The 17,069-nt window shown below is 56.2% G+C and overlaps 3 non-coding genes across 3 annotated transcripts; all 3 read left to right on the top strand.

The window, feature by feature from the left end:
* Positions 1-799: 799 nt before the first annotated feature.
* On the top strand, positions 800-871 carry TRNAQ-UUG. The gene has a single exon. It is a non-coding gene; the product is annotated as a tRNA-Gln (tRNA).
* Positions 872-2,120: 1,249 nt separating this feature from the next.
* Positions 2,121-2,193, top strand: TRNAK-CUU. The gene has a single exon. It is a non-coding gene; the product is annotated as a tRNA-Lys (tRNA).
* A 5,039-nt stretch (positions 2,194-7,232) lies between these two features.
* On the top strand, positions 7,233-7,306 carry TRNAT-AGU. The gene has a single exon. It is a non-coding gene; the product is annotated as a tRNA-Thr (tRNA).
* Positions 7,307-17,069: the final 9,763 nt, after the last annotated feature.

Below are 17,069 nucleotides of genomic sequence, written 5' to 3'. Positions count from 1 at the left end.
TGGATGCAAGAAGAAATGAGTATTCACCCACAAAAGCTCATGCTGCAAAACGTCCGTTAGTCTATAAGGTGCCACAGGATTCTTTGCAGAGTTTAAATTATCGTTCACACGTTCCACGTCCCACTAAAATGAATCCAACCCACAGGGCACGTGGGCAGAAGTATCAGTGTCAGGATGCTACATTGTTAGCACAGTAAATGAAGCTGCAAAATAAATGATGTTTAAATGACCTCACTCTATTTTTTACAATCCGGTATTAAGAGGTAATAGATACATATGGACACCAGGCAGGGTCGTTTGGAGGACGAAGCCTTTATGCTTCCATCCCCCACCACTGTCAAGTTTTAGCCAATTAGGACAAGTCAGCAAATAAGAACAACCTCAGGTCTCAGTAACTGCTGCAGGTAGCAAAGTCCTACAGGGAGCAGTTTCTGGCACTACACCTGCACAGCTCTGTTCCCCGGCTCTTCTCGGGCTCCTGCTCTCTCCTTAGCTCTGCCCCACTCTGACCCAGGCAGTTCCAGCTCCCACGGAGGATGGGATCCCCTGGCCTGGTGACTCCCTCATTACACTGCCTGTCCTGTCAGTGCGGCTAACTTGGAGCTTTGGTCTCTCCCCATTGCCCCTGGGGACTGTCAGTCTCAGGGTCCTGATTTCCCATTGGCCCTTCCCCCTTCTACTGGGACTGGGAACTAGCCAACCAATACCCCCCCCACTAAGTTTTAGTAAGGGGCCAACAGGCCTTAACACAAGCCAGCCCCAAGAGAGTCACAAATGTGCAGAGAAGGCAACATGAGCTGGTCCCATGGTGTAATGGGCAGCACTCAGGACTTTGAATCCTACAATCTGAGTTCAAATCTCAGTGGGACCTTGTGTTGGCTTGTGGTAAAGCCCTGGAGCTCACAGTGCTCAACTTCTCTGTCCTGTTGTACAAGAACAAGTTTTTCCCATCCTGTTGGGTGCCTCAGGCTCGGGGTGGGACAGCTGCAGTGGGTTAGGGCTCTAGAACTGGCTACTGACACCTGAGGGTTGGGATTCTCAGGGCTTCACCTGCTGCTCGCAAGTTTGGCACTTGCCTCTGTGCTTTTCCTCTTGCCCACCTGGCGCTTGAAGGAAGGAGGGCCAGGGCCAGACTTCATAGTCAGGGCTGGGCAGGATGGAGGAAGAGTCCCAGGCTGGAGCCCAGCACCTCTCCTCCTCTGGGCACCTGGAGAAGAGGCGGCTGGTGCTGACAGCTCCAAGGGAAGGTTTAAAAGCCACAGAGCAATGGAAGGCAGGGCAAGAGGAGGGCAGGACCATGCCTATGCGTGGCCAGCAGACAGCCACAAAGACACCTGGCCAGGCTGCTCCTGCCATGCCGAACCCCCACTGAAGGCCACCCTCAGGCCAGCATGCAGGGCGGCTGCTGATGCTCTGTGGCCAACATCAGAAGAGGGTAGGAAAGCAGGGCCAGGCCCCCTGATGGGGCGTCTGACCGTTCCCACTCAAGGTGCTCACTTTGGAAGTGGAGCTGCCCATTTTTTTGGCAAATCAGGAATGGCAAAGCCGAGACTGGAAGCACCTGGGACTCATGCCCCAGCCTTTGTGACGCCCACCCCACAACTCTTTCCTGGGGCTCTAGCTGAAGCCAGAGCATTGGCCTGAGTGACCAAGAAGAGGTTCCAGACCTGAAGGGAGCAGGACTTGCAGCACAAAGTGAGCACAACCATGAGGGGACTCAAATCCTGAATCATCTGATCCACTGGGAGATGCCTTATCCTTTAGGCCACATGATGAGGGGGGTCTAAGCTCTTCTTTGGAAAAGCCGGACACTGTGTTTCTCAGGTCATCTACTGAGGGGGCCGAGACGCTCTGGGCACAAGAATCCGAGTTCCCAGCGACACGTGAGACTTAATTCTCTGGAGCCAGGTGCAGGGCTTTGGCAGGGAGGCTCAGGCATGGGGGATTGGGGTGCAGCGGACAGAGCGGCTGTCTAGGTGCGGAGATTTAGTCGCACTGAGGAGGAGGAGGAATCCTGCTGACAGGCAGTGGCTGTGCAGAAAAAGAGGAGGGACTTTTTTTGCCTCGCTTTTGCCTGCCTGCTCACTCTTGTGGTGAGCAATGAATATGTTTTCCAACAAGCCCAGGTAGCTCAGTTGGTAGAGCATCAGGCTCTTAATCTGAGGGTCCAGGGTTCAAGCCCCTCTCTGGGCGCTCAGCTTTTAAATTGCCTTGTGTGCCAGGAGCCAAACTCTGTTCACAGCCACATGCGGATTCCCAGAAGCTGTGGCCATTTCCTGGAAAGGTTCCTTTCCTTAGCAATCAGGAGAGAGGCCACATCCACAGGAGCAGGCCTAGAACACACAGTCTCTGGCTGCCAGGAAGTGCTGTGGGGCCAGGTGCTGAGAAAGCCCAGAGGGGGAGCAGCAGAGATGAGGGGAAGAGAGACAGAGAAGCAATGAGGACAGAGCACAAGTGTACAGGGGGCATCTGGTCTGGCTATTGTGGGGAACTTCCCTGGTTTATAAACGACCCTGGTGGAATTGGCCAGCGGAAGGATCTGAGTCCCCACCCCCTTACCCAGAGGTTGCCTGACCTCGAGGACTGTTAGGATACAGAGATTCAGGCCTGTCTGCAAAGGCCTGTACTTTAAGAATTTAGGTGTATTTTTATCACTTAGCTAGTTATAAAGATATAAAAGAAAGAATAAAAAATCACTGTCTGTCTGTGTAATGCCCTTCTCTTACTGTGACAGTCTGAGGCCTGGTTCTTCGGCTAAGCAGCAAAGGCAGCCATGAGCTGGGAAGTGTATGGTCACATCCTCACATTCCCAACTAGTCACATTGAAATAAGGTGCTATTGGGCTGTTAGGAATACAATCCTGTCCTGATATTCCATCACCTCCAGAGAAAGGGAAACTTAGTTTGGTAGCCTCCTGTCTGGTAAGAACTCACTTATCAATAGACACAGCTGGAAAACCCTTATGTCTGTATAGATGTAGTTGTGAAATCCTCCCTTCTGTATTGTTTTGTATGTTTATTTGCATGGTCTCTGTCTGGTTCTGTGATTGTTTCTGTCTGCTGTATAATTAATTTTCTTGGGTGTAACCAGTGAAGGTGGTGGAATATAACCATGTTACAGTATATTAGGACTGGTTAGTCTAGAGAGGGAGTGAGGGTGCCAGGCGGCGCAGCGGTCGGGGCCGCGTGGTGAGTGCCCCGCTGAAGCACTGGCCGCCCCCCTTCTCTCTCCTCCCGCTCCCTCCCCTTCCCCCCCACTAGACCGGGCGCGCACTCTGCAGCACAGGGAGTCCCCTGGCTCCGGCCGCCCTGTGGGGTTTTTTGTTTTGTTTTGCCCCTCCTTTGCCAGCCACACCGTTGTTTTTCCCCCCCGTGCCCTGCTTTGTTGCTCCAGCCCCACCGTTTTTGTGTTGTCCCCCCCGCACTTTGCCACTCCAGCTGCACCGTGAGCCCCCCGCTTTGCCGCTCCAGCCGCGCTGTATCCCCCCCCCTGCTTTGCCGCTCCAGCCGTGCCATTTTTTTCCCCGCTGTTTTGTTGCTCCGGTGGCCCCACCCCCCTTTTGTTGCTTGGGGTGGCAATAAAGCCAGAGCCGGCCCTGCCCACACCTGACTCCCTGCCATCTCTACCAGGGCTTGACAAGCTTTACTTGTGTTTGGCTTCTGCAAAGCAGAGGAGCAGGTGAGGTTTTCCTTGCAAGTTGTGTGTGAGTCAATCTTTGGCCAGGTCTGCACTACAAAGTTGTTTCAGCAGAATTATATTGCTCAGGTGTGTGAAAAACACACTATGCTCCCTCGGTTGGCAGCTTGTGGCTGGTGTACACACTGCAATGCCACGTCTGGTGACAAAACTGCCCTGTTTTGCTGACAAAATAAAACGACTTCGATGAGAGGTCTAGAGCTTTTTGCAGCAAACTTAAAGTGACAGAGTGTCAGTGTAGACGCTGCTGTTCATTATATCACCATAACTGGCCTCCTCCAGTATCCCACAATGCCTGCCGTGAACTCGCTTGCCCTGCATTCCTGCTACAGAGCCATGGGCCCCTCCCCTTTCATCGCTCTGGGAAGTTCTGACAGCTGAGCCTGCTGCTCTGCTCCGGCAGCCAGGAGCAAATCACTGCCATGGATGCTGCTCTCTCCTGCACTGTGAACACAGAGCAGGGTGGCGGGAACTTCCATACATAGTGGCGGGGGGGGGCACCAGCATCCGAACTGTGATGCCCCCATGACACCCCTTCCATCAAGGAGGCTCTTACCTTCTAAACAGGGACGTCTGTTTTCTAGTAAAATCACTAATAGGGAAGGAGAAAACTCGAAAGAGGTTCCTCCTGGCGCTCACGTCCGTGAACCCGAATACTCTCTCAGTCCTCAAAGAGAGACCTGGAGAAGGAGACTTGCTGAAGCAAAGCCACAGGGTCTCTGAGGTTTCCCTGGCCTCTCACCCCTGTCCTGCCTGGCTGATGTCAGCATCTCTCTGTGAGGTCACCACCTCCCCACCACCTTTGACCAATAGTCTGAGGTCCTGCAAAAGGCCTTTGTGATGTCACTGCCACACCCCTCCCTTGCTGTGCTAATGTCCTGCCCCTGGCCAGGCACTTTGGAGGTTTGAGCTGCTCCCTGTGGATCACCCCACTCAAGAAGGGTTCGTTCTAGGAAGCAAGCCGGCTAGACAGGAAAACATCAGACACTGCTCCCAAAGCTACACTCAGTTTTTCAGAAATTAGTCGACTTTATGGCCAGAAGAGACCATTAGAGCATCTAATCTGACCCCCTGCATATCACAGGCCTCCTGTATGACACCAGAGCTACTTTTGGGGGCAACACATTCCAGAAAGGCAGCTAGTCTTCATTAAATGACATCAAGAGATGGAGAATCCACCACTTTCCTTGGTAGCTTGTTCCTGCGTAGCTTGTTCATCCTCGCTGTTGAATATTTGTGCCTTAGTTGTAATATGAATTTGTCTCTTTTCACCTTCCAGCCATTGGGTCTTGTTATGCCTTTCTCTGCGAGATTAAAGAGCCCTTTCACGCCCAATCTTTTCTCTCCATTAAGGCCCTTCAACACTTCAATGAAGTCACTTTTCATTCATGAAGGACCCCCCGCCGCCGAATTGCCGCCGAAGACCCAGAGTGGAAGAATCTCCGGAGGCCTGGACCCCACGAGAGTTTTCCAGAGCTCCCGGAATTAGTGAAGGGACCCCGCTCCAGGAGCCACAAAAAACTCTTGTGGGGGCCCCTGTGGGCACCATGGCAAATTGCCCCACTTACTCCCCCATCTGGGCGGCCCTGATGGGAGCTGGAGCTACTGTTATTTCAGGACTCCTGTGAGACCCTCAGCTGGTTGGTTTGCACTCTGCTCTTGGGACTCTCTCTCCTCCTCCCTCTCTGCTGCTCTCCTCCCCTAGACACTGAACCCAGCCCTTGCTGCTGCCAACACCAACTGACAGAAGGGCCTATAAGTCCCCTGTCTGAGGGGAGGCCAATGCATGTGGTCGGCCATAAGCAATATGATATTTTCTGTTCTATTCTCTATCCCTTTCTTAATGATTCCCAAGATTCTCTTTGCTTTTTTGCCCGTCGTTGCACACTGAGTGGATGTTTTCAGAGAACTATCCGCAGTGACTCCAAAATCCCTCACTTGAGTGGCAACAACTATTTTTGACCTCGTCATTTTATATGTATAGTTGGGATTATGTTTTCCAATGTGCATCACTTTGCATTTATCAACAAATCTGCCATTTTGTTGCCCTTTCACCCAGTTTTGTGAGCTCTTTTAGTAACTCTTCGCAGGCTGCTTTGGACTTAACTTTCCTGAGTAGTTTTGGATCATCTGCAAATTTAGCCACCTCGCTGTTTACCCCTTTTTCCAGATGATTTATGAATATGTTGAATAGCACTTGTCCCAGACCCCCTGGGGGGCACCACTATTGACCTCTCTGCATTTTGAAAACTGATCATTTATTCCTACCTTGTAACCAGTTATTTACCCATGAGAGGACCTTCCCTCTTATCCCATGAGAGTGTAATAGAGCAGAATAGGGCTTCCTTGGGTGTGGGCGTGAATTGAGAATATATCAGGGGGTTGTGCACATTTATTGTCCTGGTGAAAAAGTGTGTCTGATATTCAGTCTTTGCTGCTGCTGCCAGCTGTGACTGCTGAGGGCATTTTCCTTCTCTGCTCCAGGGTCTCTCTTCTGCCAGATTCTCAAAAAGTCAGGCCCCCTGCAGACTATGGCAGAGCAGTTTGGTAATAGGCTGCAGGACTCACCACGTAAGAATGTAGCTGCTGTAGCACCTTGACTGTCCATGGGCCAAATCCTGCAGCCCTGGATAACCTCCCACTGATGACAATGGGAATTGAGCCTTTGTAACTAGCTGCTGGTACCTGAGGTCTCAGCTATGGATTAAACTGGTGGCAAACACAGCTTCAGCCAAAGAAGAGAAGGATATAAGTGAAAGAGCAAAGCTGGCCATCTGGGGAGCTGCTGCAGTCCCATCACCACAGCTGGAAGGGAGAAGAGGAAAAACTCCCTAAAGTGCTGGGAGCAGCCCTGAGAAAAGGAAGTTTGTCAGTGAGATCAGTAGCAATAACTATGAAATGACGGAGTGCTTTCTCCTCTGTGCCAACATGGCTGAATTGTGTTACTTTACTGTGAGAATAAGCTTTAAAATATCCTGCTCTAATTTCAGTATGGGTCTGTAACCATAACTGGACTCTGTGGGAAGTGGCCTCTGGATAGTGATCTTTGGGAAGACCTGGTTGAAGAGCCTTCCTACTCACCAGGAGATCCTGGCTTGGCCTGCCAGTTCTTCCTTGCTGAATCTGGCTTTTCTATCAGGCTCCTTTCTTTTATTTCTTCTAATGAAAATAAAAGACTTCACTGCACAGTCCTTGTAAGTGCTTGTCCAAGACACAGAGACCCTTCCTTGCAACTAAGTCTTGGAAAGTGTTAAGTGGTAAATCTGGAGCTGATGGAAAGGTTACCATGACTCAGAGTTGAGCTAAAGCTGCTGTGACTGAAACACAGAGCACTAATCAGTATTTGATCACAGCAGCTTGTGGGAGAAGTGCATGTTAGAAGCCCTCTGTCAGCTCAGCTGTGGCTTTCTGTGCACTGAGCCAGCCTGCTCAAGGTCTGCAAGTCTTGAGGGAAATGGGGAACATTTTTACTTTGGAATTTGAAGGTGTAGTCTTGGACCATCAAGTGGAGTGGTTACAAAGGGGCTGTTGGGGAAGGCACCATGGCTTAGTAGGCTAAAGCACCTGTCTAGTAAACAGGAGATCCTGGGTTCAACTCCCAGTGGTGCCTTGTTCTAGAGCTTTTGTCTCCTCTGCTCACATTTTCCTGTGTCTTCCTAGGAAACAGAAGAGACCTCCCTTGACAATCCAAGTAATTGCTTGTGAAGGAAAAGGCTTCTTTCCAACGGAGCATTGGAGAGAATAAAATCCTCAGTCTGGTGTTGATGAAAAGGTTATTGGCATTGGCAAGGAGGTTGCTTCCGCTGCAATTTGCTGTGACAGGAGACCCTGTGTTGTGCGGCCATGCAATTCACTGGGGATATCTGTGCACAGAGCCCCTTCTAGAGGGTTCTCTGCAGGGCTTGCAGGAAATGGAGAGTGACTGTCCTTTCACTTTTCATGTTATTGTTGATGAAAAATGGAGCAGTTCGGGGAGAAGTCCCAGAGCGTGGCACCATGGCAGAGCTTGCCAAGAGAGCTGCTGGATAAAGAGCAGATTCAGGATCCAGCATCCAGTGCTGCCTTGCTGAACGTGCCTCCTCTTGTCACCTTTTGGTCAATCTTTTTTGTTAATGGAGAAGCCCGACTCTGGCTAGCCATACAAATGCTTGCAAAAGAAACGGGTCTTTTTGCTGACAACTGTCAAAAGGAGGCTTTGGATAAACATGGAAACAAGGTCAAGGTCACTGTAACTCATCTTGCATGTGCAGCTGTTGAAGCTACAAGGCAGAGCACTAAGCACAGTATTAGCACGGCTGGTCACAGCAGGATCTCTGTGTGGGGGGATCCGTGGGGTACAATCCCAAACTGTGGAACTGCTCTGTCCTCTTATCTCTCCAGCCTGGGCTGTGTCTTACAATGCTGCACTAGTAGCAAGCAGCAAAACCCGCTCCATGTGCTGTGATCACTCAGCCAACAACATGCAGCAATGCACCCTGCTAAGTTGCATGAATGCTCTATAAGCCACTCCTCAATTATACGTAGAGAGACACCAGCATATCTCCCCAGCCCTCAGCCTTGCACCTCAGAAATGTACCGTCTTACACTGCTCAAAACCTCTTAAAAAGTGCAAGCTCATTAATTAATTCACCACTTCCTCAAAAAGAAAGTGAACATGCACCAGCCTTTTTAATCTGAGCAGCTTTCCCAAGCACTTTGGACAATTTCACAAGTAAGTATAAAACATTAAAATAAGTTTATTAACTACAGAAAGATAGATTGTAAGTGATTATAAGTGTTAGGCAGAGAGGTCAAAGCTGGTTACGTAAATGAAAATAGAATCTTAGTGTGACATTCTAGACCTTTCGGGGAGCGGCTGTAACCCCCATATTCCTCATTTTCATATAATCGTGATCTTACATATAGAGCATGACTTGTAAGGTATCAGGGGAGAGGATATGATCTGCTGAAAGTCATTTCTCTACCCATAGATGTATACCATTCATGCATATGAAGTTATGAGAATTGTGTAGTATGGTTGTCACTATGCTGTAAGCAGTGATGAGCTGCCAAAATATTAACAACCGGTTCCCTCCTTCTCACCTCACGAGGGGGTCGTGCCCCCCCAGGAGGTCATGCCCCATCCAACCCCCCATGTTTTTGACACCCCACCCAGGACCCCTGACCCATCCCCCCCTTTCCCTGTCCCCTGACTGCCCTTTGCAGCCCCATCCAACCCCTCCTCTCATTCGTGACGGCCCCCCGGGACCCCTGCCCCATCCAACCACCCCGTCGCTCTGTCCCTGAGTGCCCCCACCACCTCATCCAACCCCTGTTCCTTCCTGATTGCCCCCCGGGATCCTTGCCCCCATTCAATCCCCTGTTCCCTGCCCTCTGACCGCCCTGACCCCTATCCACACCTCCACAGCCAACCAAATACCCTCCCTGCTCCCTGCCCCTTACCACACTGCCTGGGACCGGGACCGGGTCCACTCCGCTGGGACCTCAACCGGCCCTGTGGGGCCCGACTCTCCAGGCCGGGACGGCACCGGGGCCAGAGCCGCTCCGCCGGCACCGGGGCCGGAGCCGCTCTGCCGGCACCGGGGCCGGAGCCGCGGGGCCCAACTCCCCGGGCTGGGCCTGAGCTGGGGGTGCTTGGCTGGGACCGGGCTGGGGCACTTGGCCAGGACCAGAGGGAGCCATTCTGCCCCCGCGCCCAGCTTACCTGCCTGCTGCTTTTTTCTGGTTTCCCATGAACATTTGATTTGCGGGAAGCAGAGGAGAAGGAGGGCGGAGCATTCAGGGGAGAGAGGGAGGTGAGCTGGGGCCCGGCAGACAGCTGCCTGAGCCTTTGTTAAATTTAAAAGCTTTTTAGAACCGGTTGTCCCGGAACCACGGGTTCTAAAAAAGCTTCTAAATTTAACAACCGGTTCTTGTGAATGGGTGTGAACTGGCTGGAGCTCACCACTGGCTGTAAGTTGGGGAAACAGCCATCACCTGAATGAGACCACACATGGGGAATTGCTCAACCTTGCTTGGAAAGACACATGGTGCTGAGCCCCCAATCCAACTGAAGTCTTCAGTGTCACAGTGACCCAAGGTGTGTGCACAGAATGGGGATGGTGTATGTGTGGGTGGGTGGATGGATGGATGGATGAATTGATTTCTGCATGTGTTTGTGTGGTTTTCTGCAAGGGTTTTGTGCGGGGGAGGTGTTATTACAGCTCTGGGGGTTGTGTTTGTGGCTGTGAAAATGTGTGTGTGTTCATGTGGCTGGATTTGTGCATGTGTTTGCATCTGTTAGTAGTTGTGTTGATTTTGGCTGGATTTATGTGGGTGTTTGTGTATATTAGCAATTGTGTGTGTGTGTGTGGCTGGATTCATGCATGTGTTCGTGTATGTTTGCAATTGTGTGTGTGTGTGTATGTGTGTGCGAATGCTCAGCTGCCCTCTGCCGGTGCAACAACCATTTCTCTATATGTCACAGCCCCCATACCGTCGACTCCGGTGGTGATTTCCCCATCTTACAAGGGCTGGCTGGCCTGACCCTTCTCCCCTCTGTGGAGTGTGGCGGGGGCTGCAGCTCACCCTCTGTGGGGCAGGAGGGCCCAGGTGTGGGGCACTGGGCTCTGATGCACCTGGAAAGCAGCTACGATGAGGTGGGGTAGGGCATGTGGTGTCTGTTCTGCGTTGCCTGGTGCTGGGCCATTGCACAATCCCCAGCCACGCCGCACAGCGCGCCCCGAGAGGGGACAGGGGGCCAAGCAGATGATCCAGCACGAGGGGGGAGAGGATGTGTGGTTGGGGGGAGGAAAAGCCTTGGGCTGCACTGGGGGAATGCAGAGCAGGGGTGACACCCCAGAAACCTGCAGCAAAGGGATGGACAGGTGGGGTGGGTGGATAGAAGAGGCAGCGGGACTAAAATCTAAAAGGGGAGTGTGGGGTCTAGTGGTCAGAACGGGGGAGGGGGGTTGGTGATCAGAATTCCTGGGTTCTCTCTCCAGCCCTGGGAGGAGCGGGTCCAGTCGTTAGGGTGTGTGTCGGGGGGGGAGCCAGGACTCCTGGGTTCTCTCCCTGGCTCTGACTCTCTCTTGTGCAATCCCTTGGCAGTTACCCAACTCACCAGCGTGTGGGAGTGAGGGGCTGGGGCCGGGTTGTGACACAGCCCAGAGTCCCGTACTGCCCCTTTGTTACCCAACCCAGGGCAGGGTGGGGGATGGCCTGGGAGACCCGCTAAGAAAGGCGCTTCTGGTGGGTCTGTGTGTGGGTCACGCTGCCCCCTGCTGGATAGACCCCTCTAGGTCAGAACCAGTCTCAGCCCGGGTCAGACCCTGGCAGCCCAGCCCCCTCTGTCGCCATGGCCATGTCTATTGGTCTCCTGGAAAGGTCCATTCTCATGGGTAGCTGTCCAGTGGCAGTGAGTTCCACAGGCCTCGGCACAGGCTGTGTGGGGCAGGAGGTCCTTGTGTTGGGAGGAGTGGGAGTGAAATGTGTGCAGTTGTGTCTCTGAGCACAATTGCAAATATTCTGGTGTGTGTGTGTGTGTGATTGTGAGTGTGGCTGGGGGTGTGATTGTTTCTTTCTTTGGGGGTTGGGCTAGCATGCCCCTCTGGGTGCGTTGTGTGTGAGTGTTCTTGGGATTGAGAGTCCCGTTGTGCGTCAATGTGTGTGTGTGTGTCACTTGCTGCAGGATACAAAATCCTTTGGTCACTATGCAGCAATCACTGCCCCGAAGTGACTCCGGCGCAGGCACCCACAGCACGAACTCCCCACACCGGATTCTGTCCACACGCAGAGAATTCTCTCCGCCGGGCTCCTTCGGTTCCTCTCGCTGCTCCCCGTCCTGCCGCCAGACACTGCTCATCTGCATAGCCCCGCCCATGGACACGTGACACCTTCTGTCGTTTTGGTCTCTAGTGAATGAGTTGCCTGCGGGGAGTGAGCCCGTCACCGCACGTCACAGCCCCAGCGCACGTCACAGCTGCCGGGCGGGGACTGTCTGTGAGCCCCGCGCTGGGGGCGGGGCTTCAGGGAGAGACCCAGCCCCATAGACAGCCTGGGGCAGGGAGATATTGGGGGAGGGGATGCGGGGTTGGGGGGAGAAGGGGGAAGGGAGAGACCCAGCCCCATAGACCTGCAGGAGCAGGGGATCTTGGGGTCAGGGGGGGAGAAGGGGGGTTGGCAGAGACCCAGCCTCGGGTGCAGGGGAAATGGGGTGGGGTGGAGGGAGACATGTCGGGTGGGGGTGGGGTGTGTGAACTGTTGGTCCAGGGAAACTGAGTCACTCCCAGGACATCGTGTGCAGGGGCGAGCACAGGGGCAGGGAGAGAGCCCCAGCCCCACAGAGCCCCAGAGGGATATTGGGGGCAGGGGAGGGGATGGAGGGAGGAGAGACCCAGCCTCATAGACCCCTAGAGGCAGCGGGATATGGGGCGGGGTAGGAGAGGGGATGACAGAGAAGACACCCATCTCCATAGACAGGAAATGAGGGGAGAAGGGGGGAGGGAGGGATCCAGCCCCATAGACCTGTAGGAGCAGGGAGATATAGGGGGCAGGAGGAGAGAAGGGGGGTTGGCAGAGACCCAGCCCAGGGTGCAGGGGAAATGGGCTGGTTTGGAGGGAACTGGGGAGGAGAAGAGACACAGGGCAGGACACATGTTGGGACAGGGAAACTGACTCACTCCGAATACATGTGGAGCAGGGCAGGGCGGAGGCAGATCATGCTGGTCCCAGGGTAATTTCGGGGGGTTCTGATTCCCCACTCAGCCGGGGGGCTCCCCTCTGGGCTGAGGAGCCCTGGGGTGGGCGGGTGCAGGGGCTGTGTGTGTGTGTCAGGCTGGGGGAGCTGCCTGGGCAGAGGGGCTGGAACCAGGGGCGGCTCCAGGCACCAGCACACCAAGGGCATGGTGTGGGGGGGGGGGGCAAGCTGCAGGGGGGGGGCTCTGCTGGTCGCCGCGAGGGCAGCAGGCACCCCAGCCCCTCCCCCACTCTACCCCCCTCCCAGAGCTGGGGGAGAACCCAGGAGTCCTGGCTCCCAGCCCTGCCCCTCCCCCATATTTCCATATGGCTCCATCCAACAGCTGCCCCCCCCACGAGTGGGGCGAGACGAGGCCAGGGGAGAAGCAGGTGGGGGGAGGGCGCTGCAGGGCGGGGGAGGCAGGGCCGAGACCCGAGACACGCGAGTTCGCGTCAGGAGCCGCAGGGGGGCGGGGCCGGGGCTCTCTGGGGGGCGGGGCGGGGATGAGGAGTTGCGTTGGGCGGGAGGTGTCAGGTTGACCCAGGGACCCGCCCTCACCTGGGCTGGAGAGAAGGAGGCGCCCCGGGGCAGGCTGGGAGTTGTAGTTCCTGGCTCGTCTCAGAGCGGAAGTGACGGAACGGGAGCTGAGACAACGCGCCCTCCCGGTGCACTCTGGGAAGCGTAGTTCTCTCTCTCTCTCACACGCCCGGCCTCTATTGGAGGAGGGGCCGTAGCTCGTCACTTCGCCGCGCCCCTCCCCGCTCCCTGATTGGCGGAGAGAGCGCGGGACAGAGACTCGGCGCGTGGGGGGAGGCCCGTTTCCTCGCCCGAGGCCGCTGCCCCGCCCCGGGCGCGCTGCGGCCGTTGGGATTCGAACCGCGTGGGATCCGGGCTGGGGGGGCGCAGGGCAGAGGCAGCGCGGAGTGAAAGGGCTTCACCCCCCCCAGCTGGGCCTGGGGGGCAGCAGCGGGGGGGGGCTGAGCTGCCTGGGAGCAGCCCCACAAGCGGCAGCCTGGGGCCGCGGGCCCTCAGCCCCCAACCTGCCCCGCAGTGTCCCCCGCTGTGACCCTCCCGCCAGCCCTGCCCCGGCGCCCTCCCCACCCTGTCCGCTCTGCCCGGCCTGTCCTTCGCCCCCGCCTCCTCCCCCCATCCCTGTCCTCAGCGCCCTGCCCCCTCAGCGCCCCGACCTCCTCCTCCCGCCCCACCCCGACATCCCCTCCCCGTCCGCCCCAGCACCCCACCCTCCTTCTCCTCCCCCCATCCTCAGCACCCCGGCCCCTTCCTCCTCCTCCTCCCCCATCCCCATCCTCAGCACTCCTCCCCTCCTCCCCTCTGTAGGGCCCCGACAGCCCCCGTGTCTCCCCTTCTGTTGTGACCTCTCGCCAGCCCCACCCCATCTGTGGGGATCCTCAGCCCCAGCGTCCCCTCCCCATCCTGTACACTCTGCCTGGCCTTTCCTTTGCCCTCCTCCTCCTCCCCTGCTCCCCCCATCCTCAGTGCCCCGACGCCGACCTCCTCCTCTCACCCCACCCCCGATGACCTTCTCCTCCTCCTCCCCCCTGTCCTCAGCACCCCATCCCCCCTTCCTCCTGCCCCTCCCCGTCCTCAGCGCCCTGCCCCGAATTGATTCCAGCCCATTTCCCCATTGCTGGGCCCCACTTTCCCATCCCCCCACTGCCCCAGTCCATCCCCAGGGTGGGGGGTTCCTCATCTCCAATCTCTGCTGCCCCCCAACCTGCAGAGCTGAGCACAGACAGGTCTGAGGAGCAGAGCAGCAGCTCTGGGAAGGAGAAGAGCAATATGAAGATGGAGTCTAAGACGAGGCCAGGTGACTTCTGTGGAGGGAGACATGCTGGACAGCGCCAAGGATTGGGGAGACAACCAGGTGTGAGCCCAGGGCTCAGATTTCTAATTGTAGCTGTGATGGCAGAATGGGAGGAGGGTTGAAGCCGGAGCCCTGGGGTGCCGGAGTAGCGAGAAGAGGAGCCTCGCCACCATTGCTTTTTCTTTTCCTTTTGTGTTGTGTTTCATACCAAGGGAAAAGAAGTCGCGGGGACGGAGTCCAGCCCCGAGGTGAGATGGAAAGTGAGCGAGAGCAGTAACCTCGTGAATCCTGTTGATGCCAGGCAAGACCTACCCAGCTGGGATGAGAGTAGCTGTCTCTATCGGTGAGAGAAGTATCTGGTTTGGGAAGGGCTCTGGTCACAGCCCCCCTGGCTCCAGGCAGGGACGTCCCGTTACCTGGGTGTGGGTTTCCGGACTAGCTGTGGCTTCAAGGGAGATGATGTTGCCATTTGCGGGGGCTGATCATCTCTCTGGCCCGGAGTGGTGTGTGCTCCCTAGCAGAAAGTTGGATCCATGAGGGTGACTCCCCCCGTTCTGAGTTTCTTTCTTCCTCCGAGGTTTCTCTGTCTGTGTTGGCCAACTTACACTCAAACTCTCTCTCTCCTTTCATGGACACCTGTCATATTCAGTTGCCTGCATCCTCTTCCTCTGCTCCCCCTCCCCCAGTCTCCTATGGGCTCAGCTGGGTCTATCTGCCCACGGGCAAGGTCTCTGCCATACTGGGAAGGATGTGTCCTGCCTGCCAGGATAAGGGGGTTGCTCCTCCCACCCCCTATCTTCGGGGAGACCTCATTGCTGTCCCTTAAGCTGCCAAACCTCCCCTGGAGCCCAACCCTGGAGGGGGGCACCTCACCTGAAAACCCTACGGCACCATGGGAGTGGTAGTGTCCACTGCCTCCATCTCCCACCAGCCAGGGTGGGCCCTCCTGCACCATAGGAGTGGTAGTGTCCACTGCCTCCATCTCCCACCAGCCACGACGGGCCCCACAGCACCATGGGAGTGGTTGTGTCTCCTGCTTCCATTTCCTGACAGCCGCTGCCATGCCCAGCCCAGACTTCCCATTTCTGGTGTGAGTCTGGAAGCAGATGCTGCCATGAGGCAGTGCTGGGAAGGGTGGTGCTGGTGTCAGGAGAAAGCAGGAGGAGTAGGTGGGGTCTGTGCTACTGCGGGGAGGTGCTGCCCTTGCTGTGAAAAGGCCCCGCCCTTAGGGGAGATGTCATCTCCCGGCCCTGCCACGCTCTGCACCAGCCCCTGCTTGTCACGGGCTGGCTCCAGGCACCGGTGAAGCAAGCAGGTGCTTGGAGCGGCCAATTCAGAGGTGCGGCCCGTCCGGTATCGGGGCAGCACGTCTGGGTCTTTGGCGGAAATTCGGCGGCGGGTCCCTCATTCCTTGTCTTAGTCTTTGAGCTGCTGCCAAATGTCTACCGAAGAGGAAGGGAGGGAGGACTCGCCGCCGAACTGCCGTAGAAGAAGCAGTGTGCTTGAGCTGCCGCCGAAGAGCCACAGCTTTTTTTTTTCCCCCTCCTGCTTGGGGCGGCAGAAAAGCTGGAGCTGGCCCTGCACAGGAGAGCGCGTACCGGAGCAATTTAACTTCCATTCGCTGTTCCCTTCATAAGCACGGTCAAAACTCTCACAGGCTGGGCAGCAAGGAGCTGATGCAGTTTTTCTCACCCCAGTGGATATTGCAGCCCTTGGTATAGAGGTTTGTTCTTTAAACATGGGGTCAATCTCCTATGGGGTTGGGCCACAGGCGAGCCCCATGCCCCTTCCTGTGCTTCTAACCCTGCACGGTTCACCCTGCGTCCTCCCCCACGCCCCTAACCCTGTGCCCCCCTCTGGCACCCCTAACCTCTGCACCCCTAACCCTGTGCTCCCCCCTGCACTAACCCCTACATCCCCAACCTCTGGCACCCCAACCTCTGGACCCCTAACCCTGTGCTCCCCCCTACACACCCTCCTGCATCCCCCTCCTGCACCCCTCACCCTGCCTCCTAACCTATTCACCCCTAACCCCTGTGCCCACTCCTGTCCCCTAACCCCTGCGCTCCCCCTCTGGCACCCAACCCCTGAACCCCCTCTGGTGCCCCCAAGCGCTGCACCCCAAGCTCTGCCCCCCAAACCCCAGCCACCTCCCACCCCCCAAAACCCAGCACAGAGACCCCTTTCCCCTAACCCCTGCACCCCCTCCTGTGCCCACTTGGGGAAACTGACTTGGATGCACGGAGTAGCTGGCATTGCTGCTCGCTCCCCCCCGCCGCCCCTGAATACTGCTCTTCTGCACATGGCTAGGGGGCTGTGAGGGGGGAGCAAGGAGCGACATCAGGGCTCCCTGCATCCAGGTCACCTTCCCCACCTGGGCTGCTGCTCTCTGTCCTCCCCTTATGCAGCCCAGGTGGGGAAGGTGACCTGGATGCAGGGAGCCCTGATGTCGCTCCTTGCTCCCCCTCTCACAGCCCCCTAGGGGGGCATGGAGGAACATTGGGGGGAGCAGTATCCACTCATCACCGCTCTCTACCCCTTCTCTTCCCCTCCCTCCCCGCATGTTCCTATGCCGGGAGGGAGCAGGCAGAAATCTGGGCACCACCCCAAGCAGCACTCCCCTGCCAGCCGGGAGCAGTTTCTGATTTTACACCAGCAGCACACGCCTCTCTGCTACCGTACAGCACTGCCCTTGACCATGGTACCCCTGGGCAATTCCCTGGTGGCACCCACCCCTAAGGCTGGCCCTGGCTATGGGCTTCAGAGGGAGTGAGCAGACCTGGCGGCCATGGAGAGCTCCAGCCCCTGTTCTCCCCTCCCAGCTTCTAGCAA

This window comes from Mauremys reevesii, linkage group 12, assembly GCF_016161935.1.
Source record: "Mauremys reevesii isolate NIE-2019 linkage group 12, ASM1616193v1, whole genome shotgun sequence".
Classification (NCBI taxonomy): Eukaryota; Metazoa; Chordata; order Testudines; family Geoemydidae; genus Mauremys; species Mauremys reevesii.
Note: the sequence above shows the minus strand (reverse complement) of the source record. Positions and strands in the feature narration are given on the sequence as shown.